The sequence below is a fragment of the Vidua macroura genome, chromosome 23 (genome assembly GCF_024509145.1).
Source record: "Vidua macroura isolate BioBank_ID:100142 chromosome 23, ASM2450914v1, whole genome shotgun sequence".
In the NCBI taxonomy this organism is placed as follows: domain Eukaryota; kingdom Metazoa; phylum Chordata; class Aves; order Passeriformes; family Viduidae; genus Vidua; species Vidua macroura.
In genome coordinates, this window is record NC_071593.1 from 5,444,317 (window position 1) to 5,469,021 (window position 24,705).

At 51.1% G+C, this 24,705-nt stretch overlaps 2 long non-coding RNA genes across 4 annotated transcripts; one reads left to right on the forward strand and one right to left on the reverse strand.

Annotated features, from left to right (window-relative positions):
* Nucleotides 1-8,081: 8,081 nt before the first annotated feature.
* Nucleotides 8,082-13,624, reverse strand: LOC128818407 (uncharacterized). Of its 3 annotated transcripts, none has more exons than XR_008440479.1 (4): nucleotides 13,496-13,624; nucleotides 12,905-12,998; nucleotides 12,007-12,164; nucleotides 8,082-8,154 (listed from the first exon to the last, which is right to left on the reverse strand). It is a non-coding gene; the product is annotated as an uncharacterized LOC128818407 (long non-coding RNA). The 3 variants fall into 3 exon arrangements; XR_008440478.1 differs by lacking the exon at nucleotides 8,082-8,154 and adding an exon at nucleotides 10,084-10,189; XR_008440477.1 differs by lacking the exon at nucleotides 8,082-8,154 and adding an exon at nucleotides 10,772-10,892.
* A 110-nt stretch (nucleotides 13,625-13,734) lies between these two features.
* On the forward strand, nucleotides 13,735-14,091 carry LOC128818477 (uncharacterized). Its single transcript, XR_008440489.1, has 2 exons — nucleotides 13,735-13,873; nucleotides 13,984-14,091. It is a non-coding gene; the product is annotated as an uncharacterized LOC128818477 (long non-coding RNA).
* The last annotated feature ends 10,614 nt before the right edge of the window (nucleotides 14,092-24,705 follow it).

Sequence of the window (24,705 nt, forward strand, 5' to 3'; positions counted from 1 at the left end):
CCCCGGGGCTGCTGCGCCTCCCCGCACGCTGAGCGAGCCTCGTCTTTTGATTTAGAGCCGTCTCTAAAGGCTCCCAGCCCGACCGGGAGCCACGGAGCGAGCGAGAACCATTCCCGGCTCCGGTTCAGCTCCGCTGCCCCGGTACCTGCCGCTCTCCCGGTGTGACTGTGACTGAAACCGCGGAGAATTCCGCTCCCACCCCAGCTCACACGCGTTCCCCCCTTTTCCCAGGCAGGTAATATTGTCGAATTCCCAGCGGAGCCTCACATCTGCTTAAAATATTGTCCAATGAAATGAAATTCTCCAGCACAGCGTGTTTTTAAAGCCCCGCGTGCCGCTGCCTCGCCCGGCTCGGCGGCCGCGCACCGGGGCCATGCGGGCTCTCCCAGCACCCGCAGCCGCTCCCGGGGCTGGAGCAGCCAGGAAAACGAGCTGGGAAGGGACCTGCGGGGTTCCGTGCGGTGAAAGAAGTTGTGGCTACCTCGCCGGGGAAAATATATCGAGATCCCACACTCGTGTCCGTGTTTAATCTGTTCGGCAAATAAATACTCCTGGGATATTGAAACCTTAGCTCTGGACTACTGTTTTGAACTGTGATCCCTAAAAAATCCTCGGCTGAAACCCCATAAACCGTTGGGCCTTGTATTGTATTAAACACCTGATTTTAATCAGGGCTCAGCCTCCGAGCAGGCGCTTCCAGGCGCGTTCGTGGCCGCGGCTCCGGCCGCCGGGAAGGGCTCGCTCCCGGCCGCGGGGCTCCCAGCTCTTCCCCGAGCTCCTGAGATATCCAGGCACCGAAAACCTTTTAGCCCTTAAGCTGCAGGAGCTCGCTGAGAGCTCACGGGGGGAGCGTGGAGAGTCCCACCCGCGCTCAAACGCGGCCGGATCCGCGTCGCACCCACCAGGGACACATCTGTAAAAACCCGCACTGAACCCGCCGGGGCACATCTGCAAAAAAACCCGGGCCTTTTCAAGAAGTAAAAAGAAAGAGAAGGAGAGGCGAGGAAAAAAAAAAAAAAAAAAAAAGGAAGAAAGAAAATAAAAGTAAAAGTGAAATATTCCACCTTATTTAACCATTGAACTTCGCTTTTCCAGCCAAGAGAGCTCTGAAAATCATTCCTCACTTTAACAATCTAAAACAATAAGTGACGACTTTTTAAAAAGTTCTTATTTGAACGGGGACGCTTAAAACGAGTATTTATTGAAAAAAATAAAATAAAGTAAAATGAAATCCCTGGATTAATTCAAAGAACTTCCCGTATAACGCCCCAGAGATGAGGTGACAATGATGACCACCTAAAGGGTCACCCATCCCTCCCTGAGCAGCGCTGGTGCCCGCAGAGCCGAGGGAGGTGTTCGGGGGACACACGGACACGCTTTGGGGACAGGGGGACCTTCCTGGAGCGCGACGGAAAATGTCGCGACACCAAGGTGAACCGCGGGGCCTGGGGCTGCTGCGTGGCGGCCGCAAAACAGGAACGGCGGCCGGAGCTCGGGGCCGGCGACAAACCCGGCGACAAAGCGACTTTGTGAGGAAAACTGGCCCCAGGAGCAGCGCTGGCTTTGGAGAAGGGTCCCCCCTGGAACGGGGGTGTCCTCCCCGGGAAGGCGGCTCGTCCCGGGGGGCGGCACCGGCCCTGGCTGACCTTGGCGGCCTGGAAAGGCTCCGAAATGACGAACTTGAATGACAAAATCAACCTCGGAGCCCACGTGTGGGAGCGCTGGAGCGCCCGCGACCCCTCGGCAGCCGCGGGGAGAGGCTGAACCCCGAAGGGGCTTGCAAGCGGGGGGCTGCTCTCCATCACCTGGGGGGATCCCCTCACCTGGGGGGGATCCCCCCGCCCCACGCCCGGCTCTGAGCGGCCCCAGGTCCCCCGCGGGCTCCCGTGGAAACCCACGCGAGGAACCGGACCGAGCACCGCTGCTCGCCCGAGCCTTTTCCGAGCGCTACGAGCGGAGTTTCCAGCGGGGCACAGACTGCGCTGGAACTTCTGCAGCTCCAGATACTTCGCACAGAGGCAGAGCGAAACAGAAACTAAATAATAGTAGTAGTAGTAGTAATAATAATAATAATAATAATAATAATAGTAAAAATAAAAGGACAGGCTGCCCGGGCTCCGGGATCCTGCGCTGCCACCGGAACCTAACAGGGAATCACCGAGGAACCATCCCGAGCCTTTGCAGCGGGACTCTGCGGGAGCGGGGGCAGAGAGGACCCGCTCTTCCCTACAAAAGCCACGCTCTCCTTCCTCCTCGGAAAATCCAGTCTAAAAACGACTCGAAAGAAAGAACGAACGGGATAGGGTCCGCTGGAAGACGGAGGGAAAAAGCTGCGCGAGCCTTAACGAGCTGCAATTCCACCCCCAAGTAAATTTTAAAAAATTAAAAATTAAAGACACTCCCCCACACTCCCCTCCCCCAGACCTTCTTAACCCCCAGCTGGGACACCCGAGCTGCCTTCAGGATCTTCCCTCTGGACCCGCGACTCCAAAGCCCCTCACTGAGAGCGGATCCATTTTTGCTACAAATTCTCTTCCTTCCCTCTCCTCGATAATTGTTCCCGAGACCAGAAGGGTTTCTCCCACTCCCCCCCCCGCCGTCTCTGCCTGTCTCTCTCCCCCCTCTCTCCAGCGCTCCGTCTCTCGGCTCCCGCCGGCAGATGCCAAACGCAGACCTCTAGCGCCCACTATTTCAGGAGCCGGGAATATTATTTCACAAGACTTGGAACGACTCAATAAAAAAAAAAAAAAAAAAAAAAAAAAAAAAAAAAAAAAAAAAAAAAAAAAGTTGCTCGCTATCCCCTTTCGTCAACTTCCAGCTAACTTTCGCTTTTCTCCCCCGGCCCCGCACCGCCCGCCGCCCGCCCGCCGCGCCCGCTGTAGCGCGGAGCGGCGCGGGGCAGCGCGGAGCGGCGCGGGGCAGCGCGGGGGGACCCGCGCCCAGGGGCGGGCGGGCGGCGGGGCTGCGGCGGCCGCGGGGAGGGCGAGAGGGGCTCAGCCCCGCGCAGCCCCCGGCCCGGCTCCGTGCCCCCGGCCCCGCCGCCGGTACGCGGAAGAAGGGAGAGAAAGGACCTACTTTTGGGCAGTTTTCTCGCCCTCGCCTTGGATCTCATCGTGTCGGCGTGTGGATTCCTCTCCTCCTCCTTGAGCCCAGAAGCAGCTACACACTATCTTCATCTCCCCAGCATTGTCAGTTTGGACACCTTCGCACATGCGCACAGAGCATTCAATCTGACACCCTCACCAGGGCCAAAAAAACTTTCCAATGTATTCATCATCATCGAGCTGGTTTGGTCTTTTTTTTTTTTTTCTTTTTTTTTTTTTTCCTTTTTTTTTTTTTTTTTTTTTTTTTTTTTTTGTCCTATCCTCTTCCTCAGACCACTTATCTCTGCCCCCTCCTCTCTGCCGGCACCACCACAGCCTTCCCCTGATCTGCCCCTTTAAGAAAAATCAGCCCTCTCCGCTCCTAACCCTCCGCACACTGACCTTACACACTGGACAATATTTAAGGATCAAGGTGCCATCCTATAAAGAGGTGATTATTATTATTCTATTATTATTATTATTACTGCTAAATAGCAATGCTGTAGAGAAAGTTTGCTAGTAGTTGTCATCTTGTAAACGTTCCTAGTTTGGACATGCTTTTGTTTTTAATCTGAAAAATGTTTATTTACGTAACTTTTCAACCAGTGTCTGTCTTTATTTTCTTCTTTTTTTTTTTTTTTTTACCCTTTTTTTTTTTTTTTGCCTTCCTCTCCCCCTTCGGCTCAGGGGGGGTTGCCTAACTTTAAAAATAATAACTTTTAAAATAACAGAACTTGCGCTGTTGTGTTTTGTCGGTGTTTCTCGTGTTTCTACCAGATTTTTTTCCAGCTTTCGGCAGCTTCGCTCCTTTATCCCCGGCTCGGGTTTGTCGCTGTTTGCGGAGGTTTTACCCTCGGTTTGTCGCGGCAGCCGCGCCGGGAGGGCCCCGGGCCCCGCACCCCGCGGGCAGCCGGGAGGGGTCGGGGAGGGAGGGCGGCCGCTCTGCTCTGCCTTTCAGGTGGAAGGCAGCGCGCTGGGGCAGCGCTCCCCAGGGACGGGGGAAGCCGCCAGACACCCGAGGAAAGGGGGGAGAGGAAGGACAGACACCCCCGGAGCCCCCCAGGACCTGGCCGCCCCCCCCCCGAGCGGAGGTAGCGAGCGCTGGGGCAGAGCCGCTTTGAAGAGAGGAGCGAAGTGTAAATAGCCGGTGATTGATGTGCTGGCTTTGACTGCGGAGAAAGCACTATTTTAATTCAAGTGGCCAGGTCAGATGGTCACGGAAGAAGGTTGAAAGGTAGGATTTAATGAGATTAATATGGAGAGAGGGAGAAAACGCGCGTCGTCTTAAACATTCCATAAAATAATGGGGTGAGGGCGGCGCGGCGCTCCGCGCTGGAGGTGCGGACCCATCCCGGGGAGCCCTCGCACCGAAGGGCACCGCAAAAAAAACAAAGCAAAACTTGTGTGGGTGCGTCAGGTCCCTGCTGGAAGCCATTCCGCCAGCTGCACTCCTGCCCTGCAGGTGGAACTGGGGAGGGGGGGAATATTCCTGCTAATTACCGGTTTTCCCCTCCTCAATAAACTCTTTAATTGCAAATGGGAGCAGAGGCCTTTCAGATGCTACCGAGGAGCCGGCGTTCGAGGGAAGGGTGGGGGAGCAGGAGGCCAAATAAAATAAATCCGTTTGAAGGGAACTCGGAGCCACGTGTCGCCTAAAATGCCGAAGCGGTGCCTGTGAGTTCCTGCCTCGAGGACGCCGTTCCACGGCGCGCCGGGCACCCCGAGGTTGGAAAAACAAGCTCTTCCCAGCCTCACCGGTGAAACAGGAGCTCGAGTGTTTCCAACTCATTGAAATATTTCTTCCAGCCATCCCGGACGCTCGCTGTCCCCGCGTCCCCCACCGAGCCGCTCCCGGGACGGGCGGATTTCAGTTTGAAAACGTCGTCCCGGGTTACTTCTCGCTGTTATTGCAGCGGTCTTCTGGCAGAAGACCGGGTAGAGCCGGGAGACCCGCGGCTGGCCAGGGGAGGATGCCCCGGCCGCCGCGTCCCCGTCCCCGAGCCGGGGAACGAAGGTCACGGAGGGCTCGGAGCACCGGGCGGGCACCGCGGCCGTGACCCCCGCAGCCCGAGCCCCGCACAACCCCGGCTTTTGTTTTCTCGCCAAAATCCCCCGCATCTCCATCAGCCAGACTCCCCCAGGAACCAGCTCCTGCGGGGAACAGCCACGCTCCAGCGGAGCCGCTCGGGGATATTTGGGGAGAAGCAAAACGCTTTCGGGGGTGCACGGGTGGGGTGGGTGTGAGGGGACCACGGTTTAGGTGATGCTTCTGCAAACGAAGCCACCGAGAAGCGATCGAAAGCCGCCGTGCTGGGGCTGCCCCGGTTGTCCCCGGCACCCCGGCTCTGCCCGTGCCGCTTCCCCGGCTCCGGCCGCGTTCCTGCCGGGCCGAGGCGGCAGCGGCCGGGCTGCAGCGGGGCTCCCGCAGCCGCCGGCGGGCACGGAGCGGGGCGGCAAGGCCGGGCTGCGGCGCTTTGACGGCCCAGGAAAGGGGGAAAAGGGGAAGAAAGCCCCCCCCTAAAATAATTAAAAAAATATATTAAAGGGTGAAAAATGTGGGGAAAAAAAAGAGAACGAATTTGGAAGGGCCGGTGCCGGGGTGTGCTGGCCGTGGGCTGCGGTGCGTGTGGGGAAGGACACGCTGCCATCCTCGACACGAGTGGGATCCCTTCCCGCAGCGGGCACGGGCGGGCGGTTGCGGTTCCGGCCCCGGGAACGGGCCCCGTTTGCCCAGCTCGCTGTAAGCCCGAGCAGCTCGGGGCTGGTGGCGAGGGCAGGGGCCCGGGCACTCCGGGGACAGCCCGTCCGGGACACGCTCCTGCTCCCACGGAGGCTCGTCCCCGGCTCCACGGGGCCTCGCTGCATCCCGGCTCCGAGTCCCCGTGGAAGGAGAGGGGTCCTGGGGCTCAGCAAAGCCCCGCAGCGAGGTGTGCGGCCGGGCAGGGAGAGCCTCGCAGCCCCCCCGGAATCCCCGAAGCTCCCCCGTGTCCCGGCGGGCGAGCATCCCGCGGTGGCCACCGGCTTTTCCAGCCTGCACCTGTTTGAGTGCGTGTCGCTTCCACGGGGAATGGCAAATTAATGACCGTGGAGGAAGGGAGAAGCGCCAGGAAGCTTCTCGGCGCTGCCGGGTCAAGCCGGGTGGCTGCCAAGGAGCCGGCGCAGGGAGCCGGGGCCCTGCCCGGCCTGGAGCCACTCCGTGCTCCGCCGCTTCCCCAGGAACTCTGCCCACGGCCAGCCTGGGGCAGCCCGGGGATGGCTGAAGGGGAAAAACACTCCAGCGGAGGCGGCCGATTTTCCACCGAGACTTAATAATCATCTCCTGCAGGGAAAGAAGCAGCCAAGCCCCTCTGCAGCACACGCGTGCCAGGGGACAGGGACCCGCGGGGCTGCACGGCCGGGCCGAGGGGCGTCTGTGGGGTCTGGGGGCACAGGGGAGCGGGATGAGCCTGCTCGGGGTTGATGCCCTCCGCCCTCGCCCCTCTTTGCTCCTCCAGCCCGGCCCCGCTAACAGCGATTTCAGCCCGCAGCCCCCGAGGCGTGGAGGGGGGGGGGGGGTCCCCACAGCTCTGGGGAGGGGGCGCTGGAGTGGCAGGAATTTACGGGTGGGTTCCTCGGCATCTCCAGCACAAGCCATGTGCTCCCAGGTGTTCTACAGGGAAACACGCTCCAGGTGAAGCGCTGCGTGGGAACTGCCCGGCTCCGCTCCCCGCGTGGCCCTCCCGGGAGCCCCGGGCTCGGGTGGGCACCCACGGGGGCACGGGAGAGGGGAAAGGCGCTTTGGCGAGCTGTTTTGCACAAGTATTTTCAAGCAGTAAAGAAGATTAAAATGGTTGAGCCCGTCCAGCTTGTCCGGGCGCTGCCGCACGCCCCGAGTCACCCCTTCCCGGGGATTTTCGCATCAATCACTCCTTGTTTCTGCGCACGGTTGCGGCGGGATTAAACCGGGAATTAATACTTTAAACTACGCAAGAGCCCGGTGGCACAGGACGGGGCTGCGCTCCGCGGGGTCGCGGATCAGGCGCTGAGAATGTCACACGCTTCCCTGGGGATTTTCCCTGCTAATCTGCCGCTAATTAGCGGCGGGAGCGCACCCACGGGGTGATGAGGAGCTGCCTCGCACCCACGCAATGGAGCAGCGCTCCTCGCATCCTCCCTGCCGAGGAACTCCGACACCTCCCGAGCCCCGCTCCCTGCGAGCAGCCGGCGCAAGGGGGCGGTTAAGGACAGCCGGGAGCCCCGGGCCACCCCCGGGGCTGCGGGGACACCGGGGGGCCCGGGGGGAGCCCCCGCCGAGCATCCCTCGCCCCGGGCAGGCGGCGCGGACAGTTCGCCTTCCCAGCAGCGGCTGTGCTGGCGGCCGGGGAGAGGCGAAAAACATAAAAATAACAAAAAAATCAAACTCTGCAAAGGTGGCTGCGCCCCCTCCCCGCTGTAAGGAGGTGGCGAGACATCGGTCGCGGTCCTCCCCCCGGTGCCGGGGCCACACGGAGCCGCTCGGGGTGGCTCCGAGCTGCTCTGCACGCAGGTAGAGGGTGATGGAGCTCAGTGCGGGTGTCACATCCTCCGCCCGCCAGACCCTTTCCTGAAGTGACCTATTTACACTCTCATTGGTTTAAATTAATTTTCTTACCCGAAAACCTTTGAGAAGCGCCGGAACAAGCGCCAGTGAGAAAGGGAGAAATGGATGCATTTTGTACAGGGAAGAAAAAAAAAAAAAAAAAAAGAAATTAAGTCACTCTTGCTGGTCCCCTTAGCGATGAAATACAGAGGGAAAGATTAATACTGCAGCATAACCTGTGCCTGCGTTCACTGTCCTGCACCTCTTCCCTGATATTCCAGCTGCACTGAAACCCGTCTGTGCATCAAAATGAGGTGATCAGACTATTTTTTTTTTTCTTATTTCTAGAAGAAAACACTGGCTCCTCTGGCCATGAAAAAACACCGTGTCAATTGCCATTTCAGATTTTTCAAAAAACATGTTCAGCTCTAGGAATTCCTCCGAATTCGTTACACTCCACCGCGCGAGGCTGAGCCTTGCTGGTCCCAGAGAAGGTAAAAATTAATTCACGTCCTAAAATAAGAAGTCGTAAAAAAAAAAAAAAAAGGAAAAAGAAAAAGAAAAGCACCATTTACATTTGAATATCTAACTTGAACATGATTATAATTACAATCGTCAGACATCGAGCAGTGTTGTCTCCCATGAACAGACAGTTTTGGGGATGTAAACACAATTTTAATCGTGACGCTCTCTGGGAATGAAGGGAAATTAGTGAGTTATAGCAATTTTTTTAGACATTTGATCAAAATATTTTTGCCCGGAGATTGCTTGCCAGATGAAAGCAAAATGGAAACGATGTGCGCTGTAATTCAGCAGAGTTTTGTCATGGAAAGAGCCCGAGCTCTCTCAGGGCTGTGGTCTCTCCTTCCCCGGGGGCTTTTGGGGACGTTCTCCCTGCGGCAAGCGGCCCTGGCAAGCAGGTAGCGGTGGGGCAATTTTCGATCAAGCATTTTTCAGCCGAAACGCCGAATTCTGAAGGCACCACAACGACCTGAGTCGCCTTTTCCCTCGGAATTGACAGAGCTCCCCCCGATTTAAGGCTCGCAGGGAGATGCGGCCGCTGGCGGGGCCGGGGCGCGTTCCCCTCTCGCAGCTCCGGTTTTGGGGTTCCCCTGCCCGGGGCACCCCCGCTCCTCGCGGCAGCCCCGAGCCAGGCCCGCAGCCCCGCAGGGCTCCGGATTTGCGTTAATTAAACGTTGTGGGGGTGGCGAGGGCTGAACCCCAAATCGCCATTTGCTGCCCTGCCCGAATTCGGAGCTTCCTCCGCTCGTCCCCGCGGTGCAGTGCCCGCTCCGGGGGTGACCCCCTCCCCTGGGGAGCCCCGATGGAGCCCTCGGGGGGTGTCCCCTCACTGCCCCCTCCTTCCCCTGCCCCAGGGTGTGCGGGACTGCGGCTCAGCCCCCAAAGAGCAGCCAAAGTCCCCAAGGGGACACCCAAGGAGTCCGCGCCTGATTCACTTGCGCTCCCCCGGCCAAAGACGGCTGTGGCGGGGCTGGCTGGATAATTATTAGCTATTAATTGAGTTCAAGACCTTTTCCGGCGGTGGGAAATGAGGAGCCCGAGCAGCGGTCCCAAGGAGGGGCTGCGCGCAGCCAAGAGCCGCGGCCGCGCCGTCCGGGCCTGCCACGGAGTCCCGGGGGCGGGGGGAAAAGGGGCGACAAAAATTCATGAGGTGAAAATTATAGAAACTTCAGAGCGAGGGATTGATTTCCGAGACACCTCTGGGAGCGGAGCGGGGAGCGGGGGGAGAGGGGCGATGCCCGACGGGGCGGGCCGGGGGCTGTGCCGGGGTCCCCGGGCAAGGTGAGGAGCGGGGCCCGGCGTCCCCCCGGACCCCCAGCGAGCTCCTGCCGATGCCGCTTTCTTATCTTTCCACGCTTCCACCTTCCAATTAAACTTCCCCAAATTGCCAAAAGGCTGATTTGCATGCAAGGGACCCCGCTCAAAGATGCTAACTTATTGTCTCCTCCCAGAACTTAACATTTCTCTCTTCAGTTCCCACTTGAAAGAAGTTTTAGAACAGTATTCAAAGACTGTCCAAACGAACAAAACCTTCCCCTTCGCTCGGGAGAGAAATCCGGTGTATTCAATACGAGGGCATATTCTCAGAAGTTTGCAGATTTGGGTTTAAAGGCGGTATTGTTCGTGCCTTTTTCCTGAAACTTCTTTATTTTTTTTTTCTCCCTCAGACCACGGCTCACATGGCTGCAAAGGATTATTAAAATAAAACATCATAGAGCATTTTTCCTCCTTTCCCCCCCCCCCCCTTCTTTAATGTTTAGAATTACTATTCTGGAGGAGCTTTCCAAGCATCCCCCCCAACCCCGCAAGTCATAATTAAGAACACTTCCCCCCCCCCCCAACAAACAGGGAAAAGACTCAAACCCTTCTCCGAATACTTCTTTTTCTTTAAACACTAACAGCGTTTTCTAAAATCGGAAACATTTATCTGTTCCCAGAGCACCTGAAAACATTCTCGGCGCTGGACAGACGCTGCTCTTCTACAGCTGAACAAATTAAAGCGGCGAGATTTTGATACCAGAAGCATCTGTGAGAGCATAAAATAAACGCAAACCTAAATTCTTACTGGGTTTGGGGGGAAAAAAACCAAAACTGTTTACAAGGCGCCGGGATCTCTGCGTTCAAACACCCCATACAGAGGCAGAGTTTTCTTTTTGGGATTAAAAGATGATGATCCAATGGGCTGAGGATGTAAAACTCCTCTGGGGAATGCGATAAACTGCAAAAAGCCAGTGGCAACTCATTCCTGATTAACTCCTTTTTATAAAGGGGCGGAATGGAAGCGAACAGGGACCCGACGGGACACGAACATATTTTATTCATTTAATACAAAGCAGCTCCTTAAAAAAAAAAAAAAAAAAAAAAAAAAATCTTTAAAAAGGCAGTTCAGAGCATAACTCACGGGCCGGGGGGGAAGGCAAAAAACCTGATGGGGTGTGAGGTGATGTCGCCGTCATCCCTCGCTCCCGGGGGAGCGGGGAACGCAGCGGGCAGCGGGCGGGACGCGCTCCCCAGGCTGCGGGACCGGCCCGGCCCCCCGGGACCCCCCGATGCTGGGGGACCCCCCTGCCCCCCCCGGCAGGACCCCGGCTCTCCCCGCTGACCTTAAAGGCGGAATCAATGAAATGGTGTAAGCGCAGAGAGCACAAAGAGCTCCTGTGCTCGGCTCTGCAGATCATAACCAGAGATGGGAAAGTATTTACGGGACTCTCGGAGTGACTGGTCCATCACTGCCGAAAAAATAATATTTTTAACCGCAGGGAAGCAAGAGTTCATGTAGATTTACAAACGAGGAGAAAGTAACTGTAAGAACATGTGTTAAAAAGGCAGCAGAAAGAATTCCATCGATTTCCATGAGAGGTGGATCGCATCCAGGAAGAATGAGTCAACTTCATTCCTTGGGCAGAGCTCGCCAAGCCGAGGAGAATTACACCAGGCACGCCTTGGGATCACCTCGTGTCCCCCTCTTCGTGTGCTGCTGTCCCACTAATAACCTCTTAAATGTGGTTACGGCTTAGAACGAGGTGGGAATTCTTTTAAAAACGGCTTTTAATCCCCGGAAAAGAAAGTTTTGGGAAATATATCCTCCCCGCGGTGTCACATCAGCTGCAGATAACTGCTGAGCCGAAAAGCCTCTCACACGCACGACAGCACCATCCAAGGCAGGACAGGACAGCTCAGAGCTCAAGGAAGGTGAAAGGCAAAATTTACACATCCCAGGGATCCATCTCTCTGTTCTGGCTGCTAAGCCTTGTCTCTCCTCTCCCCACAATTTCGGTGTTGAACCGTGCAAGGCTTTGGTTCTATTTGCACAGAGGAGGTGAAAACTCTTGCAAAGTTTCCTCCCCACTCCCTTCTCCCAGGGCAGGGGGACTCTGCTCACCCCCCCCAGGGACGAGCAGGAGGTTGAATTGAGAGAGAAACCTTTCCCCACTCACAAATTCACATTTATTGTGGCTTTTTCTTACAGGTGGAAGAACAAACTACTCGTTCCTTTCAGAGGTTTGGGTTGAAACAGCAATGGACAAACACGGTCAGAGTTCTGCTCTTTGCGTTCAGACACCCCAAGTTTCACACAGGCCCTCCCATTCTTCATTAACACAAAAATAACACTTCAGACATCTAGCAGGGACCTCATCAGGCTTTTCTACCTTGCCCAGAAATTGGCCAAATGAGGGCTTGTGGCAGCCTCACAGGGACGCCAGAATTTTGTCGTGAGGTGCAGCCCGTGATAAGCTCATCAATGAATAGTTAAAAACCAAGCTCCAAAAGTGTGGTTAGAAAATGAAATGCAAATATATACAAAATAGCCAATGGTTCCTGTGGATATAAATGCCTGCCTACCTCATGAGTGCTATTTTCCAGCCAGCTTTCCAAGCAGAGCAGCCCTTGCACTCCTGTATCTACAATTGTGCCATTTATAAGCCAGGAGCCCACCTCGCCCAGGCACTGGTTCCTGCAGTGACTCATGTTCCACGGGGTTATTCCTGGGAAGATCTGTGCTAAAACAGAGCAAAGAGCAGAATTTTGGGGAAGGAACGACCCAGTTGGGAAAGCACCAGACACTCTGACTGTTCCTTGTCAGAAAACCTGAAAACACTGCCTTACAGCCTGGGCGAGAGAAAGGCTTTTACAAGTGGCATTAAAATAAAATATTACACTGACACCTGGGTCAAACAGAAGTCTGGATGAATAATTCTGCCTCAGGCTGTGGCTGCTCCATCCCTGGAAGTGCCCAAGGCCAGGTTGGATGGAGCTCTGAGCAACCTGGGATGCTGGAAGCTGTCCCTGCCCCGCTCATGGAATGGGATGAGCTTTAAGGACCCTTCCAACCCAAACCAGTCTGGGATTCCATGCTGGAATCTTGTCATTTCCAAGAAGGAAACAAAGTTCCTCAATAAAAGATGAAGGGATTTATAAAAAAGCAGCACAGCAAGATGCAAACTCGAAGCCAATTTGCTAAGGGACATCTTGTTTTATCACACCTTCCCCTTAAAATCCTGTTTCATTCCTTTTCTGTGCCCAAGCTGCCCACTCTGCTGCTGCAAAAGCAACTTCCAGCCTCCCTGGTGGAAGAATACAGGAGTAAAACATAAAACAGGTGTAAGTAGGTGGCTTTTATCCCCTCTGCAACAACAGAGCTGTGCAGGATGTTTGGGCAGAGCTCCTGCTTGCAGAACAAACCCCCCCCTAAAACAGCAGAGAGAGGCCAGGCAGGCACATCCCACCTGCACAAACTCACCTCCAGACCTCCTCATGTTCTCATTTTGGACCCTTCCAGTGCCCCGACACACATCAGGAGTTGCTTCACTGCCACTCAGCTGTGGTTTTGCTCCCTTGGTAGGGGTGAGATGGGGAAATGGTTTCATTTCTCCGAATTACAAAGTTAAACAGAGTGAGCTGAGAAGCTCTGTGGAAAATAATGGAGTGAGATCATCCATACAATGACTTAAATATGTTAAGGAAACTTCTCTGTCTGACCTGGAGCCACTCTGGCAGTCACACCCTCAGCACAGGGGCTGTCACTGCTGTCCCCCTGTCTCAGGGGTGGCTTCAGTGACCCCACACACTCCCCACAAGCCCCATTTCCACCCCTTTTGCTCCCCAGCTCCACCCCAGGTTTCCCACAGCAGTCTCAGGTCTCTCATCCCATAAATCCACGCATTCCTCAGTAAATGGCTCAGATAGGAGCAGCATTCAGCACCTGCCCATGCACAGAAGCCCAGACTGGTTTGGATGGGAAAGGACCTTAAATCCCAACTCATCCCAGCCCTGCCATGGGCAGGGACACCTTCCACTATCCCAGGTGGCTCCAAACCCTGTCCAGCCTCACCTCGGACACTTCCAGGTGCTTTGGTGCATTTTAAGGGACAGCACTGCTTCATATGGGGAACATATTTTCTATAAAATTATCACCACAACCTTTTAACTCCTCCCTCAAGCAACCCAGAATGTGGCTCAGTTACAGGTGACAAACACACTGGACATTTGGAAGGGAAGTTGAGTCATAATCAGTGATTTTGTCACAAAGCTGAGCAGAGGGAACCATCCAGGCAGTGAAACCTTGGATTCTGAAGTGTGTCAGCCACTAAAAATGGGCTGGCAGGGCACAACAAGGGTTAAAGAATGACTGGAAAACAGCAAAATGGGAAAATTTCAACATTTCAGCAAGGGAATAAGCTGCCATTGTGCCCAGCTTCTTTTTTAAACAGTTGAGAGTTGCAGCACTTTTTGAGCTGACACTGAGCTCTGTGAGAGCCCAGCCAGCAAAGCAGCTCAGAATTCTGCTCAATAACCACCTCATCCTTTAATTTTTGACAGATGGACCTGATCATCACCACCCACCTCCACCAGGAAAGGGAAAACCATCACTTTAAAGAAAGACACCCAAATTCTGCATTTTATTATGAATAAATAGAAGTCAAGATGTGTTGGCAGCGTCGTCACTCACCAAACAAACCAATTTAACATTTTGCCCTCCCATTAAACACAAACTGATATGAAATTGTTAATTTCATCTCTCAGGTTGTTGGAAAGGCCACAATTCTGGCCATTTCTCCATTTAGCCATTTTCTCACTGCTCCTACAAGCAGACATTCCACAAGGAAATTCTGGATGCTTCTATATTAATAAAATCTAGAATAAAAATAAAATGTAACATAAAAATAATAAAATAATCAAAAATAGAAAAATAAATATAATGAAACTCCCAAATTTATCATACATCTGGTAGAGATCTCTGGGAAATGCAACCTTAGGTTTATAAACTGTGCCAAAGCCACAGAGGTAAGAGATGATCTATTAAAGAATAACCAAAACCCAGCTCATGTCACCCAAGAACAGAATCACAACTCACTGAATTATCAAATGGGTAAATCCAGTATTTTTTTGTCATTCATTCAAGAGGCTGCATTTTAGCGAGGGGAAAAAAAAAAATCTCAATAAAAGAATTTTCTTCTGGTAGGATGAGAAAAATGCTAAACATGTTTTTATGGGAGAACCAGAGATAGAGCACTGGCTTGAGCACTGAAAATCTCTCATGCCCTGATCTATAAATAAAACTGGTTGGGCTTTTCTTTTGTACTAAATTTAAAGGAAAGCCTTTTCCACTGAGAGTTTGCTTTAAAGCAAACTCTGCCCCAGAAGGACTTTAAGGATGGTGTTTCCAGCAAGCAGCATGAATGAATTAAACAATAAATGCAGGCAGAGAGCAGCTGTGTGTTTCTTTAGCAGAAGCAGATGAATGTGCAGCTCAAACACGGCTGGGTTCTCCAGAAAAGACAATTCCTGATGGTTCTCACCCAGTTTTCCTCCACCCTGTTCTCCAGGACCTTGGCTCAGGTGCCATTTCCCCTCCAGCATTCCACCCCTGTGGCCACCAAGCGGAAATTTCGAATTTTGTTGCGCACACAATATGAAATTATTCAGCTTTTCTGTGATTTATCCACAGGGAAAAGGCAGCAGAGGCACCTTGGCAGCTCCAGCAGAGCACCCAGGGCCTCTCTGCTTGTCTGGCCACCAAGCAGAAATTTCAAATTTTGTTGCGCACACAATATGAAATGTTGGGGAAGATGAAATAGCAAAGCCCTATAAATATGATGGCCTGGCAAAAGAATCAGAGAATACAGATATTGAGATGAAAACAAGGTTTGAAATACCAAACCTTAATCACTGAGCATCTCGAAAACAATAATACAGCCAAGCTGAAAGCAATCCCCCTTTCTGATGATCTAAAAGGTCAAATGGAATGTCCTGTCTCACCCCCCGGTGTCTGGTTCATCCCTCACCTGTAACCCTCCCCTGAAGTATCAGGTATCTGCAACCCCATTGGCCCAAGTCCTGTCCCAGCCCACCTTGAAGCCCCCTGATAAGGTGTGGCCAAGGGACCTTGTGGCTCTCTTGGACCTTCTTTTTGGGACGCTCACCTGGCACCATCTCTCTCTCTCTCTCTCTCTCTCTCTCCCCGCTCTCCCCGGGCCTGCCATGAGTTGCAGCTGGCAACTCCAAGCAGGGCCCTTCACCCTTTACAATAAACCACATGTTCTAAAGACCTGGCTTCAGAGATCCCTCATCACCACCCATCCAAACCGTCCTGGGGCCCAGCAGTCCCCGCAATGAAATTATTCAGCTTTTCTGTGATTTATCCACAGGGAAAAGGCAGCAGAGGCACCTTGGCAGCTCCAGCAGAGCACCCAGGGCCTCTCTGCTTGTCTGGCACAGAGGGAATCACTGTCACAGGCACTGCCACTGCTCAGCTGGAACTCACCTGGGCCTCCTCTCCCCCTCCCAAGTTCCTACCTGGAGCCACGAGCTCCAAAATAACCCCAGTGAGAAATGGGTTTGTAAAGAATTTTTAAAACTCGATAGAAAGCCCACAAATATAATATAAAATTCAGCACCATTCCATCAAAAAGCAGCCTATTTCCTAATTACAATACCTTATAAATATTTTTCAACCTATTAACTTTTGCTACACAATACTACTATTACTTCTAACACCAATATTTTTACCCCACCTAGTTCTACTACAATGCATCTTTCACAGTTCCAATTCTCTGAAACACCTAGACTTTTTACAAAGCCAGATTTTAAAACTTGTTAAAACTTAAGTCCAGTTCAATCTCTCTCTCAACAATGTCATCTTTATACCACGGCCTTCCTAAATCAGCACAATTTATATTAATGTTTACAGACAGATGTACAAAAAATGTACAGAACTGTACATGGGTATAATTTAAACCCTGTGCAGGGTTTAAACTTTCTATCAAGTTGGGAAGGCACCAGACACTCTCACTTTTCCTTGTCAAAAAACCTGAAAACGCTGCTTTACAGCCTGGGTGAGAGAAAGGCTTTTACAATTGGCATTGAAATAAAATATTACACAATTTACATTTTATTAAAATAAAATATTAGCCCCCCCCCCCCCATCAAGTTGTAAAAAGTCTTTGTAAATCCATTTCTCACGAACCCCCTCAGAGGGGCACCAGCAGTGGCAGCACAATCCCATGGCACAAAATCTGTCCCTGAGTCACTCAGGGGACACTGGGGCACGACAGCAGAACCTGCTGTGCTTCCAGTGCTCGTTAGGCTGGCACTAATTGTTATCTGTCACAGTACCAGCCGCTAATCACTGTCACCTGACTTTTCAGACACTGTCACCTTCACTTCCTGAGCCAAAACTGCTGCAGGTGCAGCACATTTCACCCCAAAAGCGGCAGAATTCCTGCAGCAATCCGGGTTTCCCAGATCACTTCTGCACCAGTTCTGGAGTTCCACTTGCTGCCACTTTTCCTGCAATTTTCCTCCAGTCCTGACAATTTGTGTCCTTCACTTTTTCTAGAAAGCAAAGGGGTTTTCTCTTCTTTTCAGGGCTGCACCTGCTTTTTCCTCCTTTTCCCCCTGCAGAGATTTCTCCTGACACAGGAATTGGGCACCCACACCAGGACCCAGCAAACCTGTGGGGCATGAATTAATTTGAAGCAAACCTCTCCCCCAGCTCCATCCCAGCCTGACCTCTGTGCCAGCAGAGGAGGGACTCTAAAACTCCTAAACTCTGTTTAAACACAGCAAAAAACCACCAACATTGCAAAGGTTCCTGCCAGAACCACCCCGGCCTTTGCTGGTGCTCGTCATCCACAAGGGATTTCCTCACTACAAACTTCAGTGATGCAGTGCAGATGCACAAACCAGGGATATAAATGAAGATTTTGGTGTGAGAACTCTGATTTGCTTCCCTGGAGCTGTGAACCAGCCTTCAGTTCAGCACCCCAAACCAGCTAAAGATCTCAGAGAGGATGGGGAGCCCCCAGCTCAGGGAGGAGTCCACGGGCAGAAAAATTCCCCTGAAAAGTTCAATTAAAAAAAAAAAATCAAGAAAAAGAAAAGATCAAGAAAAAATTCTCTCACTGTTCAGGACAGCATCACATGTGGTTGTTGCTCCTTTATCCATGCAGGGAATTTCCCCATGGATTTGTCAGTGCTTGAGAAGCAGGAGAGAAAAATTCTGCCTGAGAAACCTGGGATAGTGGAAGTTGTCCCTGCCCATGGCAGGGGGGTGGAACGAGGTGCTCTTTAAGCTCCTGTTCCAAACCATTCCATGATTCTTTGATTCTCCAAGTCACTGACTGACTGGAGAGGTCTCTGCCATGTGTTCCTGAGAAACTGAGATTTATTCCATGACAGAGAGACAAAAACCCCACATGTTGAAACAGCTCGCCCAGACCAAAGGCAGACAATAAATGGATTTTAGCTGGGCTGCCAATGATCCCAAAAGCTCATCCTGGCTCACTCAAATCACAGCTCCTCCTCCCCTCTGTGTGCTTGTGGTGACTTGGGAAAGGGATTTGTGGCAGCTTTGGGGACTCTGGGACAGCTGAGTTAACAGTCATGGATCCCAAAGGGTCTCTATTTCATACTCATTAATGCTCATTATGTTCCCAATGCTCAGAATGTTCTGTGAGCACAAAGGCTGAACTTCCTCCTACCTACCCTGGAAATAAATAAACCCTCAGGTCATTCGACCTGCTGGGGTTTCTATTTCCAGGAGAGAGCAGGAACACTGAAAAGAAATAATAATAAAAAAAAAAAACAAACCCAAACCCAAAACAACAAAACCAAGCCTTTCTCAGCAAATTCTGATGTATAGGATGTGACATAATACAGAGGTGCAAAAACTTTTGGCAAAAAAAAACCCAGGGGTTTTAAATTGCTGTGCTGGGGGCTCACCTGGGGCTTGGCCGATGCCTTTTGGGGCCACCTAAAAACAGAGGCCAGACAAAATGAGGAGAATAAAAAGCAGTTCTATTTATTGAGGGCCTTCAGGTACATTTAGGGCAGACAAAGCCCCCCAGGGGCTGCTCCCAAAATGGACCAGGGGTCGCAGGTTTTCACACTTTTATAAGTTTGGTCCATTTGCATATTGGGGATTAATCTTCCAGTTACAGCTTCAGGTAATGAAGGAATTTACCCCAAGTTTGCAGCCCCCAAACTCAATTTTGTTTAACTTTTTTTGGGGCCTGAGGCACTGAGGTGTCCTTGACTGCCAGGCCTGGAGAGGAATTGTTGTGTCTGCCCAAAATGGGGAAGCAGCAGCTCACACTGCACATGGAGTTTAGAGTTCTACACTGAAGAACTGCAGGATTACAAAGAGATGAAAAATAGAAAAAACAAAGCCCTAAGGCACCAGGGTGGGTGACAGGGCTCAGGTGCCCCTGCACAGAGGGTGTTTTGGGGGTTGGCTCCTTCAGCAGGGCCTGAGTGGCCACGAGGAGCTGTGGGCTGGGAAGGGGAAGAAGAAGAGGAGGAAGAATTGAAGATCAAGCTCTCAAAAAGTCCCTTATTCTGAGGGGCTGCTCCCCTTCCATGTGCTCCTCAGCAGAGGGCAGAAGGGGTTTTTCCACCAGAAAAAAAAAAAAATCCTTTTTAGGTGACCAAGGTGTCCTTAACAAACAATTTGTTTTATTTCCAGGCCGTGGTGCAGGGGAGCTGCTCCTGCCCTGGTTTGGGTTTGAGAAATCCCCCCTGAGCACCTTCAGCCCCACACAGACCCCAGCAATCCATCCCCTGCAGCACTTTCACACCCCGTGGGCCATCTCCAGCAGGAATTTCTCCATGGAAAGGGTGCTCAGGCCTCGGCAGGAGCTGCCCAGGGAGGTTTGGAGTGCCCATCCCTGGAGGTGTCCAAGGAAGAGCTGGACGTGGCACTCAGGGCTCTGGGCTGGGGACAAGGTGGGGACAGGACTTGGTGGTCTTGGAGAGCTTTTCCAACTTTAAATGGTTCTGTGAATCTTTGATTCCAAGATTTGAAACCAGAAGTGTGGGGTTTAATGCAGGATTTTTTTTTTTTATCCCATGCTCCTCCTTGCAATTTCTTTCTTCTTCCCTTCCCTCTAATGAAATCTTTCCATGTTATTAATGGCCAGGGTGGATCTCCAGAGTGTGTCCCTTCCAGGATTTTCTGGTTTGCTGCAGTCTTCAAATTTTTCCAGTTCATTTCCTATTTTCCTGCTCTAAACCCCACTGCCAAAAAAAAAAAAAAAAAATCTGGTAGTGGAACAGAAAATCCCGATTTTTGAGAATGGACATTTGATCCAGCCTCTTGTTAATCAGCTGCAATTCACCCCTCAGAGGTGAGCCACATCCAGCAGTGGCTGACAGCTCCTCCAGGTGAGCTTTTCTCTCAGGCAGAAGCATTCCAGTCACTGAAATGGGGAACACTGAGTCATGTAATTTATGTGCAATTAATAATCCAAGGGCATTCAGCCAAAAATACAAAGATTGGATTTCCAATGGGCTGTTCCATCAGCTTCCTTTAGGAATTGGATTATTAGGAATGAAATTAATGAAATGGATTTATGCCTAGATAAGATAAAGGTTGTCTGCCATATCCAAGGAAGGGACAGACACCCAGGAAAATGTTTCCTCACTCCTGGATGGGAATGTTTGAAACCAGAGTGGCTCTGTAATCCCCCGTGGAAAGAATTATTTGGATTTAATGTAATCCCTCAGCAGAAAAATTGGAACCATCACAGACTCCACTGATATTGGAGCTCAAGTGCAGGATGGTGCCAGTTGGAACGGGTTTGGAGTCAGGGAATTCCTCGGGACATGCGAGGAGAAAAAAAAAATCTGATGTAATTTCATGGATTATTGTTGGGTTTAGTCACTTCTGTGGCTTCTGAAGGAACAACCTCACACATTCAGCTGCTCATGACACAGACACTTCCTGGTAAACATAAACTGGGATTAAACCCCTCTGGAGGTGTTTAGGCTGATGGAACTGCTCTTTAATGACTCTGATGGTGGGACTGGAGATTTTGGGGGTCTGGCACTGGGAATTAGGGCTGAGTTAATTCCGTTCACTGCTGGGATCTTTGACCACATTGATTTTCACTTTAAATGTCCTCAGTAATATTTTTGTTTGTTCACTTCTTCCAACTTCCAGGTACAACCTTTCTAATAACAAAAATAATCTCACTCTGAAAGTGGATTTCATCTTTTCAGCAGTGTTTCAGCACCATCAGTTCTACTGATGCCCATAAAGAAGAGAATTAAATCAGGAACCCAGTCCCAAAAGCTTTTAATTTTGGTAAATGGAGATGATAAAAGCTCAGCAGCTCCTGTGCAGGTGAAGTCTGTCTCTCTCCCTTATCTGAATCAGGGTTTGAAGTTTTTGGTTTAGTTATAAGGGCCAGATGGGATAAACCCAGATGTCACCCCAAGGTGACTTGCCCTGGAAAGCCTGTGATGGGTCTGGAAATGTAACTCCTGAGCCTGCAAGCTGGAGGTTATCCAGGTTATCCAGGTGTTCTGGACATGCAGGGATCCATCCCTCCCCCCATAAAGGAGCAATGAGCTCAGCAGAACAGCCCCACAGTTCTGCATCCATCCCCTGAAGGCAGTGGCTTTGCAGCAGCAGAACTGGGATCAGCATCTGAGCTGTTGTCTTGGATACCTCCAAAATCCACGACCTCTTCCTCTGGGGGGATGTGCTTCCAGGAAATCCATATTATTTTGGCTGGAAGTCCTTCAGAGGGTGTCATCAGCCCACCAGCACAGCTCCCCTGCTGTGCTGTGCTCTGCTGAAAATTCTGTTTTCTGTAGGAATCTGGGAATGAAGCAGCTTTGGCAGTGCCTGTATTTCCACTTGGATCTGTCAGGGGAGCAAAGGATCCGAGGGGTTGAACCTTTCCACATCTCCTCAGCTCCTCTGCATTACAAGGGCCGAGGGGCTCCAGGGTTAGGGCAGGGCTCTGACACCAGCAGGGTCACACTTGATCCGAGCTGGCTGGGCAACCCCAGCAGGAGAAATGATTCCAACACCACCCAGCTCCCCTCTCGGATCTCAGGGAGGGATTCCTGGAAAAAGCAAGCAGGAAATTCCCAGAGGCTGCAGGAGCACTGAGGGTCAGGGGATGGAGATGGAGGGACTGAACTGGGGTGGGGAGGCTGGGATGTTACCCAGAGCCACTGAGGGCACTTCATTCTCTCAGTCCCCTTCATTTCATCCTCCCAGTTCCTTCATTTCATCCTCCCAGTTCCCTTTGCTTCATTCTCCCCATTCCCTTAATTTCATCCTCCCAATTTCCTTCATTTCATCCTCCCAGTTCCTTAATTTCATCCTCCCGGTTCCCTTCCTTTCATCCTCCCAGTTCATTCATTTCATCCTCCCAATTCCTTTCATTTCATCCTCTCAATTTCCTTCATTTCATTCTCCCCATTCCCTTCATTTCATCCTCCCAGTTCCTTCATTTCATCCTCCTATTTCCTTTCATTTCATCCTCTCAATTTCCTTCATTTCATCCTCCCAGTTTCCTTCATTTCATCCTCCCAATTCCTTCCCTTCATCCTCCCAGTTCCCTTCAAGGCATCCCAGTGCTGTGGCTAAAATCTGACACCCAAGAGAACTGAAAAAGAACAATTTCAGCTCATTTTTCCCACTAAAAATCTCAGCCATGGCTGACAGCTGTCTCGTCATGGCATTTAATTATTATTAAAAAGAATAATTATCATTATTTCCATACTGTCACTTGTGGGCACAGCTTTCCCAGCTTCTGATTTTTCTGAGTTTTCTTCCTCTCCTTCCTTTTCCTTGTTTATACATATCAGACTGGGGACACAGAACAAATCACCTTGCTGGGAATGGTCCTTAAAGACACTGATAATATCCATGCTCTTTGTCCCACATGCTTTTCCATTTAAAATATTTGGCCTGAGAACGTGGGAGGTAAAGAAATTATATTTGGAGGCCTTTTTAAAACATCTCTTCCATCCCCTGATTTATGCTCCTTGGGACTCATTCTGCACAAAATGTTGAACTAGTTGTACTTTAGATAAAAGAAACATCTCAGGCATTGTTTTTTTGGAGTTTCTCATTCTTTTCTCCCATATATCTTCATAAAATTGAAGTGCCAGAGCCCTTCCTCCAGTTCCTGAGTTCTCTTTTATTTTTTTTAGCAACGTTCATAACAACACTTTAATATTCCCCTCCAGTGCTGGGCTCCTGGGTCCCACTTTGTGGTTTTTAATGACATAAAAGCAGCTCAGGGCACCTGTTGAGCAGGGCCTGGTGGTTCAGTTCCAGTCCCAGGTGACGCTGCTCAGTCTCCTCTGTCCTGGCCTGTGCTGTCCTTCTGTGTCACCCCCTGGGCACACACACCGAGGCAGCTCCAGCAGGAGGTGGGGACGCAGAAAAATCAGAATTAAAGCAAAGAATCACAGAGCCAGGATAGGCTGAGCTGGAAGGGACCCACGGGATCACTGATCCAAGTCCTGGTCCTGCCCTGACCCCCCAACAATCCCACCCTGTGCATCCCTGGCAGTGCTGCCCAAACACTCCTGGAGCTCTGGCATTCCCTGGGGAGTCTGTTTACCACCCTTTGGGGGAAGAACTTCTCCCAAAATCCAACCTAAACCTCCCCTGGCACAGCTCCAGCCATCCCCTGGGTCTGTCCCTGCTCCCAGGGAGCAGGGGAGGAGGGATTATGGAGAGTTCTCCTGGCTCTGCTGAAACCTTCAGCCACGTGGTTCTTCCCACCTGTCTCTGCTTCCCTTTGGCACAACAGGGAAATGAAATGATCCCAACAGGGAAATGAAATGATCCCAACAGGGAATGAAATGATCCCAACAGGGAAATGCAATGATCCCAACAGGGAATGAAATGATCCCAACAGGGAAATGCAATGATCCCAACAGGGAAATGCAATGATCCCTACAGGGAATGAAATGATCCCAACAGGGAAATGCAATGATCCCAACAGGGAATGAAATGATCCCAACAGGGAAATGCAATGATCCCAACAGGGAATGAAATGATCCCAACAGGGAAATGCAATGATCCCAACAGGGAAATGCAATGATCCCAACAGGGAAATGCAATGATCCCTACAGGGAATGAAATGATCCCAACAGGGAAATGCAATGATCTCAACAGGGAAATGAAATGATCCCAACAGGGAATGAAATGATCCCAACAGTAAAATGCAATGATCCCAGTAGGGAAATGCAATGATCCCTACAGGGAAATGAAATGATCCTAACAGGAAAATTAAATGACCCCAAAAAGGAAATGAAATGATCCCAACAGGGAAATGCAATGATCCCAACAGGGAAATGAAATGATCCCAACAGGGAATGAAATGATCCCAACAGGGAATGAAATGATCCCAACAGGGAATGAAATGATCCCAACAGGAAATTAAGTGATCCCAACAGGGAAATGAAATGATCCTTTCATTCCTTCTTCCCTGCGAGAGCTCCATGGGAGATTCTGCAGGGCAAGAGGTGGGAAATGGATTTGTAGAGAATTCTTAAAACTTGATAGAGAATTCACATAGTGTGTATCTGTACGTAAAATTTAAGACAAGAAATTTTGATTTAGAAACGTCAGAAAAAGGCCTAATCTGACAGAGACACCTCAGGGTGTTCCCAAAGTGCTCCCTTGAGAAACCCCCCCTGAGGATCCCCTGATGGGGAGATTCCTAAAAAGTTCTGTGCCAGGCTTGAGAGACGAACGGGACTTTTGGTTTTTCATTCTTCAGGTTGTTTATTTTTTCTCTTATCAAAAGTTCTGCATGCCGTTTACATCTTAGACTTTGCATACAAAGAGAAGGCACCAAAAGTCACAAGACACACAGATTCAAGGTATCTTAAAACTATTTTGTCCAATTAACTCTTAGAACGTATTTTATTTCTATCTTTCTACCAATAACTAATTATTTGTCTGTCCACGCAACATCTGCATTGCGGCTCTTTCTAACCAATCACCCTGTGCCACCAACACTGCAGAAAATGGAGTAGATGAAGAACAAGAAGGAGATCAGACAATGCCCAAAATTCTCCATCTTGTCTCCTACCCACCTCCATATTAAAACCACAAAACTCTACATTTTTCACCCTGTGATGAACTACACTATCTATTTCACACACTCGCAGATCCCAATTCATCCCGAAGTCTTGGAAGCTTTCTCCATGGACAAAGGTTAAAAGCAGAGTTCTCCTGGGGATCAGGACTTCTCAGGACAGGCAGAGAAACATTCCCTGTGC